This window comes from Mobula birostris, chromosome 23 (genome assembly GCF_030028105.1).
Source record: "Mobula birostris isolate sMobBir1 chromosome 23, sMobBir1.hap1, whole genome shotgun sequence".
In the NCBI taxonomy this organism is placed as follows: domain Eukaryota; kingdom Metazoa; phylum Chordata; class Chondrichthyes; order Myliobatiformes; family Myliobatidae; genus Mobula; species Mobula birostris.
This window is the reverse complement of record NC_092392.1, coordinates 52,713,091-52,739,295: the sequence shown is the minus strand read 5'-3', so window position 1 is coordinate 52,739,295 and position 26,205 is coordinate 52,713,091. Positions and strand designations below refer to the sequence as shown.

Here is a 26,205-nt window from a genome sequence, read left to right as displayed (position 1 = left end):
TTGAAGCAACTAATTAGGACATCTGGTACATTAACTTTTATTGCAAGAGGATTTAAGTACAAGAGTGATAAAATCTTACTTGCAATTATACACCCAGTGGCCACTTTATTAGGTCCATCTGCTCATTAATGCAATTATCGAGGGAGGGGTCGCGCCTCTGGTGAAGGGAGCTTGTTTTGTCCATTCCCGGCAGGTCACTCACCTTCGGCCCCCACCAATACTTGGCTGTCACCTGACAGTGGCCACACCCTGGTACACTGCTTCGACGGTTTGGCCAAACCAGACGACGGTAGCCTGCAGCCTCATATCCCAGTTAGATAGGGAGGTGCTTGTTCTAGCACGCAAAGTCAGCTCCAGCGGACTGGCGGATGAGAGCTACAGTGAGGTCCAACAGCCAGGAAAGTGGTTCTGCAATGCTCGGTCGTGAGCAAAGGGCATGACAAAGCAGAGAAGATGTCGTGTTCATCCACGACAACTGAGGAAGACCCAGCTTATGACGCTTGTTCATACCACTGGACCTAGTCTTTTGAGGTCCCGAGAGTGGAACTGATGCAGTGCAACCTTTAAAAATGCTCCCACCCAGATTTTCTGTCGTCATCAGGCATAATGAACAACTTCCACCAATCAGGCAGTCATGTGGCAGCAACTCAATGCATAAAAGCACGCAGACATGGTCAGGAGGTTCAGTTGTTGTTCAGACCAAACATCAGAATGGGGAAGAAATGTGATCTAAGTGACTTTGACCATAGAATGGTGCTAGACAGGGTGGCCATAGTACCTCAGAGAGAGCTGATGTCCTGGGATTTTTACGCACAACAGTCTCTAGAGTTTACAAAGAATGGTGTGAAAAACAAAACAAACATCCAGTGAGCAGCAGTTCTGTGGGGAGGAACATGCCTTGGTAATGAGAGAGGTCAGAGGGGAATAGCCAGACTGGTTCAAACTGACAGGAAGGTGACAGTAACTCAGATAACCATGTGTTACAACAGTGGTGTGCAGAAAGGTATCTCTGAATGTACACGGTGACCACTGGGTTCCTCTACTGTTCCTGATAAAGTGGCCATTGAGTGTATATGGCTAAAACTAGACTACATCTATAATATTGTGTACGGATCTGCTCTCCCTACCTAAGAAAGGAGATAATTTGCTATAGAAGGAGTGAGCGTAGTTCACCAGATTGATTCCTGGATTGGAGGACTTCCTAATGAAAAGACAAACAAACTAGCCATCTACTCACTTGACTACAGAAATATTGGGAGGTTATCTCACTGAAACTACAAAATCCATTTGGGGTTTCACAGGGTAGGTGCAGGGGGAATGCTTCTCCTGCCTGCAGTCTCTAAACTCAGGAAAATGACTAAAATGAGAACAAATTTCCATGCTTACAATTTAAAACCTTAAAATCTTCTGAAAGATAATTACAGAGATTCTGAAATAGACATCAATTGATTTATGAAGTTAATCTGTTGAAATCATTGACTTGATCAAAGTTATGAAGTTAAGAATATCAAGGGCTTGTTCAAGTGTTTATGGTGTTGAGAGGAAAGGTTGACCATAATTTGAATGGCAGAGCAGACAAGACATTGAATGGCTTCCTCCACTTTTATACTTCCTGATTATTGAGAGCAAAATGATAAGAAAGTGACTTTTCACTGGCAGAGAGCTGAATTGCAAATGAGGATAGTGGTAGTGATAAAGATGTTGAATACTTTCAAAAATGTCCATGAAATGAATTAAAACACAGACACAGGAGATTCTGCGGTTGCTAGAAATCTTGAATGATATGAACAAAATGCTGGGTGAGCTCAGAAGCCCAGGCAACATTTATGGAGGGAAATACTGATGGGAGGTTTTAACCCAAAATGTCTATAGATGTTGAATTCCTCCAGCCTTTTGTGTGTGTTGCTTAGGAACTAAAACATATCAACGTGCAAGTTGAAATAATCCAAGTGATCAACATGTCCTTTTATCAAAAGTTTCTGTATGAGAAATGCAGGACCATAAGACATAGGAGCAGAATTAGGCCATTTGGTCTATTGAGTCTGCTCTGCCATTTCACTATGACTGATCCACTCCCCTCTCAAACCCATTCTCCTGCCTTCTCCCCATAACCTTTTATTCCCTGACTAATCAAGAACCTATCCACCTTTACCCTAAATGCACCCAGTGACCTCACATTTAGGACGTGCTGATATCAACCATCTTCTGCAAATAATTAACACAGGTCATCCCTGGGTTACAGCACGGTCCCATTACCATGAACCTAATTACACTGGAAGAGACTGTGTACCATAGCTACATGGAGTGTACGTGGCTGCAGCCTGTATTTGCATATCTGAAGGGGCTACTCCTGATCTTCTGGCTGCATTTTAGCCCCACCCTCTTCATCTTTGGCCATTCTGTATCATTTGTGGCGAGGGGGGGGGGTTGCAGGGACAGAGGAGGATGACCTAATTAACGTGCTCCTACTGCTGGCTAAGATGATGGCCCATGGGTCCAGGAGACAGGCAGTGGCGTGTTCCACCCGTGTTCACCGCATGGCAATCTTCAGGGGTAATTTTTGTGCCCAGGTAGCTGTGGAAACAGAATATGGATAACATAGAGGTGTTTCGAGACTGTTGGGCACCACAGGGTAAATGCCATTCTCAAAGAGGTTGAGAATGTGTTAATTTAGTCTGTGTTAGTCATAATTTGTCAGGTGTTTGTTCTGATAATGAGGTAGATTGTGAGTCCAACTTATCATACTAGGGAGCTATTTAATAGTCTTATAACAGTAAGGCAGAAGTTGTCCTTTAGCGTGGTTGTACATGCTTACAGGCCTCGTATCTTCTGCCCGATGAAAGAGGGAGAAAGGAGATTGTCTGGGGTAGTTGTGGCATCTTTGATTATGCTGGCTGCTTCACTGATGCAGCACGGATTATACACAGAGTCCATGGAGGGGAGATTTGTTTCCATGTCGAGCTGAGCTATGTCCACAACTCTGTGCAGTTTCTTGTGGTCATGGGCAGAGCTATTGCCATCCCAAGCCATTATGTATTGAGCTAGGATGCTTTCTATGGTGCACTGATTAAAATTGGTAAGGGTAGACAGCGATATGTCAAATTTCTTGAGCTTGCTGAGGAAGTAGAAACGTTGATGAATTTTCTTGACCATGACATCTATGTGGTTGGATCAGGTTAGGCTATTGGTGATGTTCACTCCTAGAAACTTGAAGCTCTCAGCCTGCTCAATGTTAACACTGTTGATGTAGATAGGAATACCGGGTATAATGCCTGTGGTAGGGTGAGGCAGCAGCATAGTCATGGTCAGACCCCCATGACCATGCCAACCTTTGTGCCCATGTGCAGTCAATCCATTAGGACTATACCTTTATATTTGTGCCTATTTAAGTGCCTGTCTAGATATCTGTTAAACAAAGCAGTTGTTTCTGATTCCACCACATTCTCTGGCAACAAATCTGGGATATCAACCATCCTCCATGTAAAAAAAATACTTACCAGTGAGCAACACACATCAAAGTTGCTGGTGAACGCAGCAGGCCAGGCAGCATCTGTAGGAAGAGGTACAGTCGACGTTTCAGGCCCAGACCCTTCGTCAGGACTAACTGAAGGCTTCTTACTAACTCTTCCTTCAGTTAGTCCTGACGAAGGGTCTCGGCCTGAAACGTCGACTGCACCTCTTCCTAGAGATGCTGCCTGGCCTGCTGCGTTCACCAGCAACTCTGATGTGTGTTGCTTGAATTTCCAGCATCTGCAGAATTCCTGTTGTTTGCGTTTTAAAACTTACCAGTGAGATCCCTTTTAAAATTCTATGTCTCACCTTAAACCTATGCCCTGTTATTTCCCACCTAAGTGGGTAAACTATCTTGACAATCTTTGTCTCATATATAGCTCTGTCACGGCATCTCTCGGCCCCATTCAGTGCTGTCCAGGCAACATCTTGGTGAATCTCTTCTGTAATTTCTCCAGCACAACCACATTTTTCTTATAGTCGGATATTGCATAATGCTCCAAGTGCATCAATAATAACTTCCATAGATAAAGCAGAATTAGTTGCTTGAAGTTAATGAATAAACTGCAAATTATCAGTGCTATTTCATTCTTAGGGCTTTTCAAATTCCAGATGAAATAGGCCTGGCTTGTAGCCAATGCTGTATTATGTTCTAATAACTTTAGCAGATTCAATGTTATCGAAGTCTTTGAGCTCTACAATATAGAAACGGATCCACACACAATCTGCTGCAAGAATTCAGCAGGTTGACGAGCATGTATAGGGGTCAAGAGAGAGTGTGGCTTTCAGATGCTCCCCTCAGTACCATTTCCTGTCCTCTTCATTCAGTTAAGATCTCACTGAAGCTCTGCTACTTTAACAGTTGGATATGCATTCTGCTCCCAGTGACATCACTGTGACTCAAGGTAAGAAGAGACCATAAGCCGTAGGAGCGGAATTCCCAATCTACTTGTATATTGAAATCCCCCATAACTAAAACATTGCCCGTTGTACTTGCCTTTTCTATGTCCCATTCCAATTTATACCCCAGATCCTGGCTACTGTTCAGAGGGTCTTTTTATCCTTGCAGATTCTTAACTCTACCAACAGCAGAGACAGAGTTATGGGAACTTCAAATTGTAAAAATATCAATTGGGTTCAAAATGAGCACCATTACCATTGTAAATTTATAACACACTGAACATATTAGAAAATAAATACACATACTATTCTACAACATTCACAGAAGCTTAAAAAATGTATAAAGCTGAACCTTGTATCTTGCTGTGCTGCTTTTAGCCCAGAGCATCCAGAAATGTAGTGCCTGACAAACGAAAATTTATCTGTGACTATGAAGCCTAAGAAAAATCCATTCATCCGATTACTGCACCAGCACGAGGACAAAAAAAATGTTTGGTGGAGCCATAATGAAGCATGCAGATAATTCCTCATTAATGATTTGGCCAAAGTACACAAAAATCTTTCAAAATCACTTTATATAATGGATCCTTTGAATGACCTAACAACCATAGCTTGTGGAGGCATAGGGGAATGTTACGACAACATTGCACAATTTAGAAATATTTTCTCTCAATTACAGTCAAGGAAATAGAAATACAAAAGGGCCCATGCTGTGTTAAAGATTTCTGCTCTGCTCAAACTCAACATCAATTATTACATATTAATCTCCTCATTTTTTAATGTATAGGGCTTTCCAATATTTTGAAGGTAAGGTTTATGCATTCAATTAAATAACAATGTTCTTCGTACTCAGATAACTTCCAGTTTGGTTCAAGTAATTAGAAAAGAAGCAAAAAAAATACTGAAGGATTGTTTGGAAAAATCTTTTTTCCTCAGTAAAACTCTACAAATTATAAATGGCAACCATACAAAATTTACAAATGCTTTCAATTTTCTTTATGAATGTTGAACATGGTTACAGAACAGCCATAGACCATTGACTGGCTTGTTTGTTTATGGTTTGTGCTGGTGTGAGCGTGACAATAGTAATTGAGCAGAGAGTGATAAATTATAATAAGTTGATTTTACTTTGAATGTGTGCTTATTGTTAGTCTTGCCAGTGCATATTTAACCACAATATATGAAGGGCAAAACTGAAGTAATTGGTGGCTGAAGATCTTTCAGTCATTGAAAATGTCCCAAATTTTCAAACTCTGGGGATAAAACTTCACAGCAATTGAATAAAAATAACTGCGGATCTAAACTGTGGATCCTACCTATTACAAGTTTGTGGGAGCTGCAATGTTTCTGCAGTTGAGCTTAGAGTTAAATGTATAATCTAGAAACTGGAGAGCAAGTACAATTGGGTTCTCAGGCATTTTGCCCAAAGTCTAGTGGAGAGAAGACCAGGTGACCAAAAGAATCAATGCAAAAATGTGTCTTTTCTCAGTGACAAGATTTAATGGGTGGTATGCCATAAGGATTAATGCGGGAGACTCTACTATTTTTTTAAATATATATGGGAGACTTGGATTTGTGTATCAAAGCTATGCCTGCTAAATTTGCAAATTGCATAATAGTAACTTGTGATAAAGAGGGTATAAGGGGACAATGAAGGATGTTGGTGGCTTAAGTAAGTGGACAAATAGAGTTTAAAATAGCAAATTGTGTCATGTCCAATTTGGCAAGGCCTATAAAGAACTACTTTATTCTCTAACTGGTGAATGATTACAGAGTTCTGGGACACAGGGACCTGGGATTCTTTGTGCAATATTTGCACAAGTAAGCACGCAGTACAAGTGATTGAAAAAGCTAACCGAATCTGATTATTTATTTCTTGAGCATTAAATAAAGAAGTTAATAGGTTGTGTTTCAATGATATTGTTGTGAGCATTTGGTCCATGGTGACAGATGAGAAAAGCTTGTTTGACTGAACAACCATTTTTATTTCAGCAAGTGCAAAACAGACCAGGCGTTATGACCTGGGGAGAGAACCCACTGAATCACATACAGACTGCGGAGGTGATTATGACAAACACACAAGCGACCCACAAACACACGAGTGAATAACGGTATAACCCAAGCTGAAATGTCACAATAAATGAAATTGCACATCCCACAAAAACATTTTAACACAAGAATAGTAAATAGCACTGATCATTAGGAATGCCGGGATGGACAGTTGACCACGCCCCTCCTGGGCCGCCACAGTATCTTCCTTTTGGCAGTTCCTTGCTTCCTTGACTTGTATCTACTCTCGTTTTTGAAGTTTATGAGATGGGAGTGTTTTTTCAAAAGCACTAAAACATGCACCAACAGGGCAGCTTTTATCTCACTGTAATCGCACTGGACCTCTTACACGCTAAAAATAAACTCTTGACTTCACAATCTACCTTTCATAGCATTTGGACCTTGCTGTCTATCTGCATTGTACGTTCTCTATGATTTTTAGCTGTAACACCATATTCTTTATTCTGTTGTTGCTTTTTTCTTGAATTACACCGCTGTACTTGCACATTGGAATGATCTGCAAGGATAACATGCAAAGCTAAATTTTTCACTACATCTCCGTGCATGTGACAATTCCAATTCCAATGACTTGTGTGGAAGCAGTTGTATATAATATATTGTATATAATTGTCTTCTTCCAAACTTCCTGGAGTTGTGTTTTTGGGGTTTCTGTCATTCTTCAGTAGGTAGCAGTTTGCCTGATCTCTGTAAGGATTCTGTACATATGCACACTCAGAAGAATTGAAGGAAGCAAAACCAATGTCGGATGAAACCTACCCCTCACCTTCTCCATATGTTAAGATATAGCATACACTTGACGACAGAAATGGTTCCTGAAACCAGACATTACAAAAGTGAAACTTCTTCTTAGGCAAAAAAGGATAGGAATGTTTAACAACTACTTGCTTTTGAAAGAAAATACTAAGGACAGGGACATGACTACAGCAATAAATTTGATTGCAGCATTTGATTCTCAAATCAATTGGTTGTACATCTGCTCACTGCCTTCTTCCTTGCAGCTGGGCAGAATGATACACTTTCTTCTGTTCTTTGTGAAATGTTTTACACAAGCATACTAGCAAAATGAAAGAATGTAGAATTTGGCATGCTGGATTATTGCTCCAATATGTCTAGTGTAAAGGGACTGGATCTACAGAATATAGAGTATAGAATTATTTGTCCATAATGTTGGACTGTGGCACTTTGAGTGATGCTTAGCAACATGGTGCTGGAGTGACAAAGTTAAAACTGCATTTCCTCCTCTTGTGATACACAGAAGGCACCAAATCATTCCTTATAGGAGTAAATCAAGTTTATCTTCTGTCCAGATAAATCATAAATGATTTTAACCATTCAGCTAACCTTCTCCTTTAATCATTGAAACTCTAATGCAATTAAAATCTATTGATTAAAACCTTGAAATCTTCAATTGTCCCAGCACCTATGGATTATCATTTAGTGAAAGACTTCTATCGCAAGAGTAACTTGTTAACTCTTCATGCACAAATATTCTCATGATGATTGGGGTATAACGTGTATGAGTAAACCTTGCATTCATTTTGGGACCTGTGAAATTTTTGGTAGAATTTGCTGGAATAAAAACTGTCTCTGAGTGGAACTATACATTTTAATTAGAATAAAGACCTCACTTGGAGTGTTCTGAGCAGTTTTGGGCCCCTTATCTCTGAAGGATATGCTGACATTGGAGAACCTCCAGAGAAGGTTTATGAGGATGAACCTTCTATATCACTGTATTATATCTTTTATAGATGCAGTGATACATGTTGCATAATATACTGTACTCCTGAATTGTGCTCATTTGGAATTGTTCAGATTCATTCCTGGAAGTACAGAATGTGTTCCTAGAGTGAGCATTTAATGAATTTATAAGAAAATGTAAGACCATAAGACAATGGAGCAGAATTAGGCAGTTCGACTCAATGCGTCTGCTGCTACTATGTGAGCATGGCTGATCAATGTCCCTCTCAAGTCAGATGATATTGACTCTGGATCTGTACATTTTAATTAGTAGAAAGACCTCACTTTGAGTATCGTGAGCAGTCTTGGCCCCTTTATCTAGGAAAGGATATGCTGGCATTGGAGAGGCTCCAGAGGAGGTTTATCAGAATGAATTCTGCAATGAAAGGGTTAATGTACGAGGAGCATTTGATGGCACTGGGCCCATACTCATTGGAGTTTAGAAGACTGAAGGGGGATCTCATTGAAAACTATTGAAAGTGCTAGATAGCGTTGACATGGGAAGGATATTTCCTATAGTGGGTGAGTTTCAGACTAGAGGGCAGAGCCTCAGAGTGTAAGGACATTCCTCTAAAACAGAGATGAGCAGGAATTCCTCGAGCCAGAGGGTAATTGCCACAGATGGTTATGGAGGCCAAGTCATTGGGTGTATTTAAAGAAGGGGATGATAGATTCTTGATTAGTAAATTTATGGGGGAAGGCAGAAATGAGACAGCAGACTCAAATAGCCTAATTCTGGTCCATGTCTTATGATCAGACACGGCAGTTTATATAACACACATAAAAAATGCTGGTGAACGCATCAGGCCAAGCAGCATCTATACTATCCTGACGAAGGGTCTCGGCCCGAAACGTCGACTGTACCTCTTCCTATAGATGCTGTCTGGCCTGCTGCATTCACCAGCATTTTGTATGTGTGTTGCTTGGATTTCCAGCATCTGCAGATTTCCTCATGTTTACGACAGTTTATGTTATTGTTTTCAGATTGTAATTTACTGAAGGACTCCATTCAGCTGGTCTACAGATCACATTGGATTCTCAGTTACTCAGTAACATGAATGCTCTAGTCATAATTTCTAAATCTTACCACTCACAATTTACTGATATAGGAATATCTCTTTGTTCATATAAATAGCTTGCCTTTCTTTTTAATTACAATAATACTATCAGAAAATGTGTTCCAAAGCAACACACACAAAATGCTGGAGGAACTCAGCAGATCAGGCAGCATCAATGGAAATGAATAAACAGTCAACATTTCAGACTAAGACACTTTTCATGACTAAAGGAAGAGGGAAAATGCTGGAATAAAAAGGTGGGAGGAGGGGAAGGAGGAGAGCTAGAATGTGATAGGGGAACCCAGGTGGGTAGGAAAGATAAAGGGCTGGAGAGGAAGGAATACGATAAGAGAGAAGAGTGGACTATAGGGTAAAGGGACCGAGGGGGAGGTGATAGGCAGGTGAGGAAAGGTAAGAGGCCAGAAGGGAGGGAAGGGAAATTTTTTGCTGGAAGGAGAAAACGATATTCAAGCCATCATGTTGGAAACTACCCAAACAGAGTATAGAGGGTTGCTTCTCTACCCTAAGGGTGGCTTCATCTTGGACGTGTCAGGATTAAAATGTTTGGCCACCGGGGAGTTCTGCTTTTGGCAGATGGGGCAAAGGTGCTCAACGAAATAGTCCCCCAATTTACAAGGGGTCTTACTAATGTAGAGACAGCATCGGAAGCACCAGCCGCAATAGACAGCCCCAGCGGACTCACGAGTGAAGTGTTGCCTCTCCTGGAAGGACAGTTTGGGGCCCTGAACGAGGGTGAGGGAGGAGGTGTCTGGGCAGCTGCAGCACCTTGGCTACTTGCAGAGATGAGTGTTGGAAGACAGACTAGTGGAGAGGGATGAATGGACAAGGGAATCTCCAAGGGAGTGATCCTTGCGGAAAGCTGAGGGGAGGGGGAATGGAAAGATATGTTTGGTGGTAGGATCCCGTTGAAGATAGTGGAAATTGTGTTGGATGAGAACAGTTATGGGGTGTGTAGGTAGGGACAAGAGAAACTTTATCTCTGTTAAGGCAGCGGGAAGATGAGGTGAACATCAATGTCTGGGAAATGGAGGAGATGTGGGTGAGGGCAACCTCAATGGAGGAGGAAGGGAAACTCCAGTCTTTGAAAAAGGAGGACATCTCTGAGTGTCCTGGAAAGGAACGTTGCACTTTGGGAATAGATGTGGTGAGACAAAGGAACTGAGAAAAGTTTTTTACAGAAGAGAGAGTGAGAAGAGGTATAGTCAAGAAAACCATGGGAATCTATAAGTTTATGAAAGATGTTGATCAGCAGTTTATCTCCAGAGATGGAGACAAAGAGGTTGAGAAAGTGGAGGGAGGTGTCAGAAATGGACCAAAAGGGCAGGGTGGAAGTTAAAGGCAAAGTTGATGGGATTGAAGGGCTCAAAATGGGTGCATTAAGCAGCACCAATGTAGTCATCAATGTAACAGAGGAAAAGTTGGGGAGCATTACCGGGAAAAGCTTTGCAACTCGGACTCTCTGTGTAGCCAACAAAGAGGCAGGCGTATCTGGGGTTCATGTGGGTGCCTATGGCTACCTCTCAAGTGGGAGGAGCCAAAAGAAAAATTGTAGAGAGTGAGAACCAGTTCTGTCAGACAGAAGAGGGTGGTGCTGGAGGGGAGCTGGTTGCTTCTTTTATTGAGAAAGGAACAGAGAACTTTAAAAAATGCAAATACCTATGTCAGGATGGTGTTTATTGACTATAGCTCAGCATTTAACACCATCGTTCTTACAGTCCTGGCTCAAAAGCTGTGGAACCTAGACCTCTTTACTTGCCTCTGCAACTGGATCCTTGACTTCCTAACTGGAAGACCACAGTCTGTGTGGATTGGAAATAACATCTCCACCTCGCTGACAATCAACTTTGGCGCACCACAGGGACATGTGCTTATCCCACTGCTCTACTCTCTCCGCACCCACAACTGTATGGATAGGCACAGCTCAAATGCCATCTATAAATTTGCTGATTTCACAACCATTGTTGGCAGAATTTCAGATTGTGACAAAAGGGCGTACAGGAGTGAGACATACCAGTTAGTGGTGTTACAGCAAAAACCTTGCACTCAACGTCAGCGAGACCAAAGAGCTGATTGTGGACTTCAGAAAGGGTAAAACAAGGGAGCACAAACCAATCCTCATTGAGGGATCAGAAGTGGGGGGGTGGGGGGGGGGGGGAGAGAGAGAGAGCAATTTCAAGTTCCTGGGTGTCAATATCTCTGAGAACCTAACCCAGATGCAACATATGGATGCAGCTATGAAGAAGAAAAGACAGCTATATTTCATTAGGAGTTTAAGGAGATTTGGTTGGTTAACTAAAACACTCAAACTTCTACAGATGTACCATGGAGAGCATTCTGACTGGCTGCATCACTGTCTGGTATTGGGGGAGAGCAGGGTGTAGGGATGGCTACTGCATGAAATCGAAGGAGGTTGCAGAAACGTGTAAACTTAGTCAACTCCATCATGGGTACTGGCCTCCGTAGTATTCAAGACATCTTCAAGGAACAGTGCCTGAGGAAAGCGGCATCCATCATTAAGGACACACACCATCCAGGATATACCCTCTTCATGCTGTTACCATCAGGTAGGAGGTACAGAAGCCTGAAGGCACACACTCGGTGATTCAGGAACAGTTTCTTCCCCTCCGCCATCTGATTTCTAAATGGACATTAAACCCATGAACACTACTTCACTACTTTCTATTTCTGTTTTTTTGCACTAGTTATTTTAACTTAAACACGGGGAAACCTGCAGATGCTGGAAATTCAAGCAGCACACACAAAATGCTGGTGGAATGCAGCAGGTCAGGCAGCAGCTATTGGAAGAGGTACAGTTGACGTTTCGGGCTGAGACCTTTCGTCCTAGGGTCTCGGCCCGAAACGTCGACTGTACCTCTTCCAATAGATGCTGCCTGACCTGCTGCGTTCCACCAGCAATTTGTGTGTTATTTTAATTTAACTATTTAATAGATACATAGATACTTAATGTAACACTTTTTTCTCTATATTTATTTATCATGTATTTCATTGTACTGCTGCCGTAAAATTAACAAATTCAACAACATGTGTTGGTGATATTAAACCTGATACTGAAAATATATAAAAGCATGAAAGATTGCCTGTAAACTCATCCTTAAAGTGTTCAAATGATTGATCTTTGTGACTGAATGATTAGGAAACAATGCTCAATGATTGGATCATGTGAATTAACCAATTAGATGGATTTGAGTTGATTACTGGATTTTTTTATAATTGTACTATTGTTAACCTTGTCTGAAAACCCATTGACAGGTTTACTGAATAAATTTCACGTGTTATTGAGTCAATATTTACTCATTTAACAAGAGAAACAATGGGTTCTCTGGAGTGAATAGGTTAAAACAATTGTATGTTTTCAGTGCAAAAGTTTACATCTCCATTGAGATTTCGACAAATGGAAATACGACTGGACTTTTGTCACACATTGCATAAATCAAATCTATGGACACCAAGATCAAAGAGGGTTGAATATGTTATGGATTTGAGACAAAGGAGCAAAATCAATTCATTTTTATATTCGTGCATTCAATGTGGGTTTGCAGGCTGACCCAGCTTTTAGTTGCCTATCCTTTGCTCGTGAAAAGGTGATGAGCTGCATCCTGGAACTGCTTCTAGTCTTGATGCAACACACATAAAAGTTGCTGGTGAACACAGCAGGGCAGGCAGCATCTCTAGGAAGAGGTACAGTCAACATTTCGGGCCGAGACTCTTCGTCAGGACGGTCAGGACGAAGAGTCTCGGCCTGAAACGTCCACTGTACCTCTTCCTAGAGATGCTGCCTGGCCTGTTGTGTTCACCAGCAACTTTGATGTGTGTTGCTTGAATTTCCAGCATCTGCAGAATTCCTCGTGTTTGCGTTCTATTCTTGAAGTGTGGGTATACCCACAATGTCATAGACAGAGAGTTCCAGTCTTTTGACCCAGAGATATTCAAGGGACACTGTTCTGACATGAATATCAAGGAGGTGGTCAAGTAAATTCTCAAAGTTCAAATTCAATTTAATATATGTCAACTTATACAAATCTGAGATGCAGTTTCATGAGGGCATTCACAGTAACTACGAAGAAACAATAATAATAATAATTAAGAAACAAAAACAAGGACATGTGATGAAGGGTCTTTGAAAATGAGTTGTGGGAACAACTTAGAGAAGGGGTAAGTGAAGTTATCCCCTCTGGTTCAAGAACCTGATGGTTGAGGGGTAATAACAGTTCCTGAACCTGGTGTGGTATAGGTCCTGAGGTTCCTGCACCACCCTCCTGATGGTAGCAGTGAGAAGAGAGCCTGACTTGGATGGTGGGCGTCCTTGATGGATGCACAGTGCTCTGTGTAGCTCTTTTGCCGCTCTTGTCTTTCTAGCTGGTAGAGGTCATAGGTTTGAAAGGCTTGGTGAGTTGCACAAGCTACTGCTGTTGTGCATCAGTGGTGGAGTGAGTGAATGCTTGTGAATGGGATGCCTTTCAAGCTGCCTGCCATATCTTGTGTGGTTTTGAAGCTGAGTGTCGTTGAAGCTGCACTCACCCAGTTGAGTGCAGAGTATTTGGTCACACTCCTGCAGATGCTGGATGGCTTTGATGTGAGTTACTTGCCATGAGGTTCCTATCCTTGGACTTGCTCTTAAGAGTCATAGAGGACTACAGCACAGAAACCAGCCCTTTGGCCCAACCCTTGTAGATTCTCCGGTTTACTTTCTGGTCAATAAACTTGGAATTTTCGCCTTTTGTACAATATCAACGCTAATTCCCAATGCTTTTCATATTTAAAATTTTGATCTTTGTAAATTACACTGGGCAACATATTTTTGCAAAAGTGTTGCTTCAGAATTTTTTTATGATTATGATAAACCACTTGAAGCTGGACACAATTATAACTTCAGACTACTTGTATCATGTAAGAATTTGGAGAAACAAGAAATTAATTGAATATAATGCATTTAATTGCACAAAAGTCCTGACACTTTGCAATAGTTCAATTAAGCTAAAAATGTTTTGTTGATGTCTGAGGCTTCTTGCTTAAGTGTTCAACAATAATCAGCCAGCATTGATGGATTCCAGTTGCCCTGATACCGTTTCTCCATGACTGCAAAGTCCTGGTGAAACCTTTCACCGTGCTCATCACTGACAGTACCAAGATTTTCAGGGAAGAAGTCTAAATGGGAATGCTACAAATGTGAGGAGCCCAGGCTTTATATTCATCACCAATTTTACACCCGAAGAAGAGCTCAATGACTATCTTAATAAGAGAAGTCATGCTCCAACTTTGAAATTTAAGTGCATACTTGCCACAAATATAACAGAGAGTTTTACGGTTGTTACAACATTGACAAGACATTTTGCTATCATAAGCATTCTTGAAAATACAATTACTTTATTATATTGAGCACACACAATATACTATGTGTGTGGACACATGCACAAACCAATATACGTGTAAATGCAGTGCATAGAACAATGTGTGTGTGATGCTTTTAAAATCTAAAATCTGTCCTGCCAAGCAGCATCCACTCTGCCTAAGCACGCCCAGGCATGTCTGGACAAAACAGAAAACATTTCAGCTTACATTGTGGGAAAGAATTTAATTAGAAACATAGAAAATCTACAGCACAATACAAAGCTGTGCCAAACATGTCCCTACGTTAGAAATTACCTAGGGTTACCCATAGCCCTCTATTTTTCTGAGCTCCATGTACCTGTCCAGGAGTCTCTTAAAAGACCCTATTGTATCCACCTCCACCACCACTGCTGGCAGCCCATTCCACGCACACACCACTCTGCGTTCAAAAAAACAACAACTTTTCCCTGACATCTCCTCTGTACCTGCTTTCAAGCACCTTAAAACTTTGCTCTCTCGTGTTAGCCATTTCTGCCCTGGGAAAAAGCCTCTGACTATCCACATGATCAATACCTCTCATCATCTTTTTCTCCTCTATCAGGTCACCTCTCATCCTCCGTCACTCCAAGGAGAAAAGGCCGAGTTCACTCAGCCTACTCTCATAAGGCATGCTCCCCAATCCAGGCAATATCCTTGTAAATCTCCTCTGCACTCCTTCTATGGTATCCACATTCTTCCTATAGTGAGGCGACCAGAACTGAGCACAGTACTCCAAGTGGGGTCTGACCAGGGTCCTATATAGCTGCAATATTACCTCTCAGCTCCTAAACTCAATTCCACAATTGATGAATGCCAATGCACTGTATGATTTCTTAACCACAGAGTCAACCTGCGCAGCAGCTTTGAGTGTCCTATGGACTCAGACCCCAAGATCCCTCTGATCCTCCACACTGCCAAGAGCTTAACATTCATATTATATTCTGTCATTATATTTGACCTACCAAAATGAACCACCTCACACTTATCTGGGTGGAACTCCATCTGCCACTTCTCAGCCCAGTTTTGCATCCTATCAATGTCTCGTTGTAACCTCTGACAGCCCTCCATACTACCCACAACACCCTCAACCTTTGTGTCATCAGTAAATTTACTAACCCATCCCTCCACTTCCTCATCCAGGTCATTTATAAAAATCACGAAGGGGGTCCCAGGACAGATCCCTGAGGCACACCACTGGTCACTGACCTCCATGCGGAATATGACCCATCTACAACCACTCTTTGCCTTCTCTGGGCAAGCTAGTTCTGGATCCACAAAGCAATGTCCCCTTGGATCCCATGCCTCCTTATTTTCTCAATAAGCCTTGCATGGGGTATCTTGTCAAATGCCTTGCTGAAATCCATATAAACTACATTACTGCTCTACCTTCATCAATGTGTTTCGGCACATCCTCAAAAAATTCAATCAGGCTCGTAAGGCACAACCTGCCTTTAACAAACCCATGCTGACTATTCCTATTCATATTATGCCTCTCCAAATATTCATAGATCCTGCTTCTCAGGATCTTCTCCATCAACTTACCAACCACTGAGGTAGGACTCACTGGTCTATAATTTCCTGGGCTATCTCTACTCCCTTTCTTGAATAATAGAACAACATCCACAACCCTCCAATCCTCCGGAACCTCTCCCATCCTCTTTTATGAAGCAAAGAGCATTGCCAGAGGCTCAGCAATCTCCTCCCTCACCTCCCACAGTAGCCTGGGGTACATCTCGTCTAGTCCCGGTGACTTATCCAACTTGATGCTTTCCAAAAGCTCCCGCACATCCTTTATCTTAATATCTACGTGCTCAAGCTTTTCAGTCTGCTGCAAGTCATCCCTACAATCACCAAGATCCTTTTCCGTGGTGAATACTGAAGCAAAGTATTCATTAAGTACCCCTGCTATCTCCTCCAGTTCCATATACACTTTTCCACTGTCACACTTGATTGTTCCTATTCTCTCACGTCTTATCCTCTTCCTCTTCACATACTTGTAGAATGCCTTGGAGTTTTCCCTAATTCTGTCCGCCAAAGCCTTCTCATGGCCCCTTCTGGCTCTCCTAATTTCATTCTTAAGTTCCTTCCTGCTAGCCTTATAATCCTCTAGATCTCTATCATTACCTAGTTTTTTGAACCTTTCATAAACTCTTTTCTTCTTGACTAGATTTACAACAGCCTTTGTACACCACAGTTCCCGTACGCTACCATCCTTTCCCTGTCTCATTAGAACGTACCTATGCAGAACGCCACATAAATATCCCCTGAATGTTGGCCACATTTCTTCCGTACATTTCCCTGAGAACCTCTGTTCCCAATTTATGCTTCCAAGTTCTTGCCTGATAGCCTCATATTTCCCCTTACTCCAATTAAATGCTTTCCTAACTTACCTGTTCCTGTCCTTCTCCAATGCTATGGTAAAGGAGATTAAATTGTGATCACTATCTCCAAAATGCTCTCCCACTGAGAGGCCCGACACCTGACCAAGCTTATTTCCCAATACCAGATCAAGTACAGCCTCTCCTCATGTAGGCTTATCTACATAAGTATTGTGTCAAGAAACCATCTTGAACACACCTAACAAATTCCACCCTATCTAAACCCCTTGCTCTAGGGAGATGCCAATCAATATTTGGGAAATATCTAAGAAAGGATGTGCTGGCATTCGAAAGGGTTCAGATGAGGCTCATGAGAATGATCCTGGGAATGAAAGGCTTAATGTATGAGAATTGTTTGATGGCTCTTTCCCTCTACTTGCTGGAGATTAGAAGAATGAGGGGGGGATTTCATTGAAACCTAGTGAATATTGAAAGACCTAGACAGAGTGGATGTGGAGAGGATGATTCCTATAGTGGGAGAGTCTAAGACCAGAGGACACAAACTCAGAATAGAGGGAGATCCTTTCAGAACAAAGATGAAGAGGAATTTCTTTAGCCAGAGAGTGATAAATCTGTGGAATTTATTGCCACAGATGGCTGTGGAGGCCAAATTATTGGGTATATTTAAAACAGAGGTTGATAGTTTTGATGACTAAGGGTGTCAAAGGTTATGGGGAGAAAGCAGGAGAATGGGGTTGAGAGGGAAAATAAATCAGCCATGAACAGACTTAATGGGCCAAATGGCCTAATTCTGCTCCTATGTCCTATGTTCGTATGATCATACAAACTCCACAAAGACAGCAGCCAAGGTTGGGATTAAACCCAGGTCACTGGTGCTATGGAGCAGTGTCGTTGTTTTCTCACTTACCTACCTGTTTATTTTACTACTCATGGAACATTGTAATATAAAAATCCATGGTATCTTTTTCTTTTGGATATTTCACTGATGTATTTTTAAATACATCCAGTCTAATTCACAAGACTGGATTTGTCCTTTGTTATTTGTTAGCTGTTCTCCCTTCATACTACACTGTTGGTGATCTCTGTAGCCTTGTATTCAGGATAGATATTATCCTATTTAGTAATCACAGTTCCCCTTCAAGATAAAGCGTTTGAAAAGCCTAAAAAGATAATTTACTATAAATATCCACAAGTTATCCACAGAATTGCTGTTCTTTTGAATTCATGCTCCACCCCATTTATACATTGACAAAAATGTAATTTGCTTTGACCCCAGATATAGCTGCAAAGCTTTTTAATGTGTTATTGTTGTCAAAAAGAATATTGCCTTATAAAATCTCGTTCTATTTAATGGCTTATTGTTTAACAAGTAAAGCTAGAAATTGGTTTACCACTGTAAAGTGGAAATTTTTATTTCAGGCAGACCACAACAATGTAAATGAAGAAATGAATTAAAAATAAAATATTCAGGATTGTTTTCTCGTTGTATTGGGACTCCTTTTCTAAACGGAAAGGAAAAAGAAATCAAAAGTCACTCGAAATGCTCCTGTTAGTTTCTTTGCTCCAAAAGAGCTAGTTTAATTGTGAGAAAGCCTGGGGTCCAATTAGTGAGTGATTTATTTATCCTGAAAACTGTGATCAGACGTGGAATAAATTCCAAAGTAATGCTTGTTAAAGTGGAAATTACTCAAAGGAAATGAGTTATGGTCACTTTAACATGCAGTTAAAATTCTGTGACTTTCAATGGCACTGATGGGGAAGATGCTGGAATCAATTATAAAAGATGAAATCGCGGCATATTTGGATAGCAGTGGCAGGATAGGTCCGAGTCAGCATGGATTTACGAAGGGGAAATCATGTTTGACTAATCTTCTGGAATTTTTTGAGAATGTAACTATGAAAATGGACATGGGAAAGCCAGTGGATGTAGTGAACCTGGACTTTCAGAAAGCCTTTGATAAGGGACCGCAGCTATTTACAATATACATTAATGATTTAGATGAAGAGACTAAAAGTAACATTAGCAAATTTGCAGATGACACAAAGCTGGGTGGCAGTGTGAAATGTGAGGACGATGTTATGAGAATGCAGGGTGACTTGGACAGGTTGGGTGAGTGGGCAGATGCATGGCAGATGTAGTTTAATGTGGATAAATGTGAGGTTATCCACTTTGGTGGCAAAAACAGGAAGGCAGATTACTATCTGAATGGTGTCAAGTTAGGAAAAGGGGAAGTACAATGAGACCTAGGTGTCCTTGTTCATCAGTCACAAAAAGTAAGCATGCAGGTACAGCAGGCAATGAAGAAAGCTAATGGCATGTTGGCCATCATAACAAGGGGAGTTGAGTACAGGGGCAAAGAGGTCCTTCTGCAGTTGTACAGGGCCCTGGTGAGACTACACCTGGAGTATTGTGTACAGTTTTGGTCTCCAAATTTGAGGAAGGACATTCTAGCTATTGAGGTAATGCAGCATAGGTTCATGAGGTTAATTCCCTGGATGGCAGGACTATCATATGTTGAAGGATTGGAGTGAATGGGGTTGTATACACTGGAATTTAGAAGGATGAGAGGGGATCTGATTGAAACATATAAGATTATTAAGGGATTGGACACGCTAGAGGCAGGAAACATGTTTCTGACGTTGGGAGAGTCCAGAACCAGAGGCCACAGTTTAAGAATAAGGGGTAGACAATTTAGAACGGAGTTGAGGAAAAACTTTTTCACACAGAGGGTTGTGGTTCTGTGGAATGCTCTGCCTCAGAAGGCAGTGGAGGCCAATTCTCTGGATTCTTTCAAGAAAGAATTAGACAGAGCTCTTAAAGATAGCGGAGTAAAGGGATATGGGGAGAAGGCAGGAAAAGGGTACTGATTGTGGATGATCAGCCATGATCACAGTGAATGGTGGTGCTGGCTCGAAGGGCTGAATGGCCTACTCCTGCACCTATTGTCTATTGATGATGATAAGTTTGATCAAATTGTGCTGTGTCCAGCACAACTGAATGGAAACTGTAAGCCGCAAGTTACTCATGACTTTGATACCAGGGATTAAGTATGACAGTGTGACATCAGCTATGCAGGTTTCATGATGTATTTCCATATTAGTTTGTAGTAGAAAGGAAATGATTCTGGTACACATCATCAGACTGGATGTGCACTAAACTGTAATATGAAGTGTAATGTGAGTGTTTGAATAAGTTCAGATATTAATTTCATTGAAGTTTTAAATTGAAAATTTCGATATAAAGAGCTAGACAATTTGAATTGTTTAAAATTAAAAGAGTTGCAAAACTAAAACCAAATCCATAAGGACTGTTTAATAACAGGGTAGAGATTTAAATTTGGAATTTTAGCAAGTTGTAAAGGCAATGGAGCTCCTAATAATGAGGTTAAATTAAATTGTTTGATAGTTTTTAATTCCAAATCAATCTAAACTGGTTTTTGGCTCTTATCCAGCCAATATAGCCAGAAACATAATTGTTGAATATTAACAGCCCAATAATTCTATCTTAAATTAGGTAGTGCAAGTCCACCATCTTTTTTAGATTTTTGTAAATGATACTTATTAATTCTTGGTTTTTTATTATTCCAAATAAAGGATGAAATAATGTATGGAGAAATAAGGCAATCTGTTTTTTTGCAGATTTATTTTGTGATGGTCGATTGATGACTTTTGAAGAGTGAATTAACAAATATTCTCTCTCTCAGACACACTTCCTGCAATATCTTCAGGTCAGACATTTTTTACAAAAATACTTATGTAAGTTTCCATATATGCAATAATCTGATTTGTTGGATACTATTTTGAATAGGACTCCTTTAGTGAGAGGTTCCATTGGTAGAATTTATAATTTATTTTTACTACATAAAGATAAACTCACACTAAAGATTAAACAAGATTGGGAGAGAGAAATTAATATGACCTTCATTAATGAAGATTGGTTGCGAGTTCTGAAAATGGTCAATTCTTCTTCGATATGTGCCAATTACTGCTTAATTCAACTTAAAATTGTTCACCATTATGGTTAACCCTTTACACACCAAAGGGTTAATGTTAAATTATGGCTCCCATTATTAATTTTGTCTCTTGGAATACAAATGGTTGAAACCATCCAATAAAATGGAAGAAGATTTTCAAAGTATTCCAAAGACTGAATGCTCATATTATTTTTGCACAAGAAACTCACGTAAGGAAAGAGGATAATCAATGCTTCTTTAAGTTCTGGAAGGCGTAACAATACCGTTCAAACTCCCAAGCCAAAGTTAAAGGTGTTTCAATTTTTATAGATTCCTCAATTACATTTATTCATCAAGACATTATCTCAGATCCGAATGGTGGATTCTTGCTAATTACTGGGTTACATTTTAATAAAAAGGTTGCTATGGTTAATGTTTATGCTCCGAATGTGGATTATCCTGAATTTTTAAGCACATATTCACTTCCTTTGCTAACTTAAATGAGTATATGTTGATAATGGGCAGTGACTTTAATTTATGTTTAAATCCCATGTTGGACAGATCCATAGGTAGTCCACCTCTACCGAATAAGTCGGCTACTCTTATTAACTCTTTTATGATTGATTCTGGAATTTCAGAAATTTGGAGATTTCTACACCCAAAGGACAAAGAATTCTCATTCTTTTCACATGTTCATCATTCTTATTCTCGAATTGACTATTTTTATTGACTCTCGATTAATCCCATCTGTAATTGATTGTAATTATGACATTATCACCATTTCAGATCATGCTCCAATGAAACTTTCTATTAAGTTAATGGATACTTCTTCTACAAATGTATTAATAGACAATGGTGATTTAACCCTATTTTGCTTCAAGACTTGGACTTTGTTAAGTTTATGAAGGGACAGATTGATTTCTTTTTTTCAACTAATACTACGGAAGAAGTTTCCAATGGAACAGTATGGGATGCTTTTAAAGCTTATATCCATGGTCAGATTATTTCCTATTCAGCTGGTTTGAAAAAACGTACTAAGAATGAAATACTCTTGTTGGTTGATAAAATTAAAGAAATTGATAATAAAAAAATATGCTATTGCTCCTAGTAAGGAGCTGTATAAACAGGGAGTTGAACTTCAATTGGAACGTAGTTTACTATTAACATCCTCGATCGAAAATCAGTTAATGAGAAATAAAAGTGAGTTTTATATTCATAGTGATAAATCAGGTAAATTATTAGCTAATCAACTGAAATTTGCTTAGGTTAAATGTCAAATTACTATGATTCATAAACATGATGATACTTTGACAGTTGATCATGACGAGATAAACAAAACCTTTCAAGAATTTTATACCTCTTTTTATCACTCTGACTTTCCTCATGATTTTAATATCATGCATGATTTTTTAAGTAAACTGAATTTTCCAAAGTTATCACCTGAAGACTGCTTATCATTAGAAACTCCTATTACAGAGGAAGAAATAACAACTGCTATCTCATCAATGAATTCTGGTAAAGCACCTGGTCCAGACGGGTTTACAGTGGAATTTTTAAAATCCTTTTCCTCTACTCTCTCTCCTTGGTTGTCTAGAATATTCAAAGAAGCAATCAGTTTAGGTAAATTACCACAATCGTTTTATGAAGCCTCTATTTCCTTAATTCTTAAAAAGAATAAAGATCCTACTGATTGTGCATCATCTACACCAGTATCTCTTTTGAATGTAGATTCAAAAATTTTTTCAAAACTTTTAGCAACTAGGTTAGAGAAGGTATTACCTCAAATTATATCTATGGACCAAACAGGATTTATTAAAAACCATTATTCATCTTCTAATATTAGGAGGTTAATGAATATTTTTTATACCCCTTCATTTAATACTCTGGAATGTATTATCTCATTAGATGCTGAGAAAGCCTTTGAAGAGTTGAATGGCCTTATTTATTTAGTGTGCTCGAGAAATTTAATTTTAGTTTGATATTTATATCTTGGATTAAATTGATATATCATACCCCGGTAGCATCAGTTTGCACTAATAATCAAAGATCTCCCTTTTTCGTCTATTTCGCGGTACTAGGCAAGGTTGCCCTCTTAGTCCTTTACTATTTAATATTGCCCTTGAACCTTTAGCAATTGCTATCCGTGACTCGCCCAATATTTTTGGTATTATCTGTGGAAATAAAATACATAAATTATCACTATGTGCAGATGATTTGTTATTATATATCTCTAATCCGGAGAAGTCAATTCCTGTTATTCTAGCTTTGTTGGCTCAATTTAGTAATTTTTCTGGCTACAAATTAAACCTTAGTAAGAGTGAATTATTTCCCCTAAATAAGCAGGTACCTATTTATGGATGTTTACCATTTAAATTGGTTACTGACTCGTTTATATATTTGGGGATTATAATTATGAAAAAGTATAAAGGTTTATTTAAAGCTAATTTTTTACCTTTAATTGATCAGATTAAACTTTTATTTACTAAATGGTCACCAATATCTTTGTCTTTGATTGGTCGGATTAATGCTATTAAGATGATTATTTTGCCTAAGTTTCTATATGTATTTCAATCTGTTCCAATTTTTATTCCAAAATCTTTTTTTGATAATGTTGACTCAAAAATTTCTTCACATTAATGGCAGAACAAAAATCCTAGGCTAGGTAAAAGGCATTTACAGAAATCTAAAAAAGAGGTGGGGGGGGGGTTAGCGCTCCCGAATGTTAGATTTTATTATTGGGCAATTAATATCCAATACTTAAAATTTTGGTTACGAGACTTGGATGCAACTTCAAGTCCACATTGGGTAAATCTTGAATGTAATTCATTACAAGGGTTCTTTTTGGGTTCGGTTTTAGGGACTTCGCTTCCTTTCACTTTTTCTAAACTGTATAAACAAATGAGTAATCCAATAGTTAAGCATGCTTTACGTATATGGTTTCAATTTTGAAAATTTTTTGGGTTGAATCAATTTATTTTAGCAAGTTCTATTATATCTAATTTCTTTTTTCAACCTTCCACTATGGATCAAGCTTATTTTGATTGGAAAATCAAAGGTATAGTATGATTTTGTGATTTATTTTTGGATAATTGTTTTATGTCCTTTGATCAACTTTCTAATAAATATAATTTACCCAGATCTCACTTTTTTAGATACCTACAGGTTAGAACCTTTTTAATTACTGTTTCTCCTAATTTTCCACACTTACATCCAATGGATATTTTGAAAAAAAAATTAGATTTAAATCTCTCTCAGAAAAGTGTTGTAGCAATTATTTATAATATAATTATGAATTCATGTCCTGATGTATCTAATAAAATTAAAACTGATTGGGAAAGAGAACTTAAGATTCTCTTCAATTAGTTAATTCATCTTCTATATGTGCTAAACATGTGTTGATACAGTTTGAAGTAGTGCACAGGGCTCATATGTCCAAAGATAAACTATCTCGTTATTACTCTTATATAAATCCTATATGTGATAGATGTCACTCCGAGATAGCTTCTTTGACTCACATGTTTTGGTCATGTCCTTTGTTGAAAGAATATTGGAAAGATATTTTTGATATTATTTCAACGGTTTTGAATATAGACTTACAACCTCACCCAATTACTGTTATTTTTGGGTTACCAATGATAGAATCAAGCCATTTAACCTCTTCAGCTCGTCAGATGATTGCATTTCTTACTTTAATGGCTAGAAGATCCATTTTGCTGAATTGGAAAGAGATTAACCCTCCTACTATATTTCACTGGTTTTCACAAACTATGTTGTGTTTAAATTTGGAAAAAAATTAGAAGTGTGGTTTATGACCCTTCCATTAAATTTGAAAAAGCTTGGAGGCCATTTATTCAGCATTTTCATATGATGTAACTTGACCATTTCCAAACTTATTTTACTTCTCTGTAGTGTTGGTTGAGAGGAACGGAGTTGTCGACACTAAGGTTTTCTTTTCTCCCATTTTTTACGATGTTAAAACAGACCAGGTCTTTTTTTTAGTTTAGCTGACTAATTCTGTTTAGATTAGTTTTTTTTTGAGGGGGTTATTTTTTTTCCTTTTTCATGATTTTTGTCTAGATATTTCTTTTTGTTCTGTATTATTCATTGGTATCCTATATGATTGGGAGTTTTGTCAATCAAGTATTATTTGGTTTTATAATTACTCATGTTAATTATAACAATGTATTCCCAATAACTTTGTATTATTATGTCATGTTTATATTTTATGAAACTAATAAAAAGATTGAAAAAGAAAGAAATAAATTGTTCACTGTTATTATTTAACAAAGGAGAGACTATCCAAAATATTTCCTAACGTAGACAACTATTGTGATAGGTGTAAAACTGAAGCGACCATTTTGTCACATATGTTCTGGTCATGTTCTTCATTAAAATCTTTTTGGAAATCTTTATTTTCTATCATTTATAACGCTCTGGAAATTAATTTACAACCTAATACACTGATTGTCCTATTTGGAATAGTTTCATCTTCAGACCAACATGTAATTGCATTTGTTACATTGTTGGCAAGAAGGGCTATTTTATTGAAATGGAAAGATACCTCTGTCCCTACATTAATTCAATGGTTTTCTCAAATAATGTTATGTCTTAGCTCGGAAAAAATTAGAAGAGAACTTTTGATCCTCGATTTGATTTTGAGAGAAGATGGGGCTCTTTTGCCAAATATTATAATTTAATTTAAATTAATTTATATGGTTTCCTTCTAATCTTATTTTATATAAATGTGAATTGGTGGTTCATGATTTTTCTTCTTTATACAGTATTTGATTGTAAGACGTATTGCTCCAGGAGTTGGTTCCTAATGTTTTTTTTTCCTTTTTTTTTCTTTTAGTTAGTTGGGGTTCTCTTTTTTCCTCCTTTTCTTTATAAAAAAATATTTTGTTTTCATTATCATATATTATTTTTGATAAGTTTTTTTCTTCAGCTTTATTAACTGTGTGTGTGTATCAATTTGTTGAAGTCTTGTATCATGTTATAGCTGTAGATGATTATGTATCAATAAAAAGATTTTAAAAATGAGATATTAATTTCATGAAATATTTTGTATTATAGAATCTACAGTTCATTCCATCGAACAGCTCTTGCTGCATCGGCCTCCTGGTATTTTTTTTAGTACTGTATTGTTCAAATATTTGAAGAGATGAAATGATAAGATGATCAGTGCATTTGCTTTGCCTTGTCATTTAATTTTCAAGTTGCATTCATCTG

The 26,205-nt window shown here is 38.8% G+C and overlaps 1 long non-coding RNA gene across 1 annotated transcript in view; it reads left to right on the top strand.

Moving 5' to 3' along the window:
* The window catches only part of LOC140186725 (uncharacterized), a 69,680-nt gene that overhangs the window by 8,896 nt on the left and 34,579 nt on the right, over positions 1 to 26,205 (top strand). Inside the window, exon 2 of the long non-coding RNA XR_011882928.1 lies at positions 20,663 to 20,751. This is a non-coding gene — a long non-coding RNA (uncharacterized lncRNA). The remainder of the gene's footprint in view (positions 1 to 20,662; positions 20,752 to 26,205) is intronic.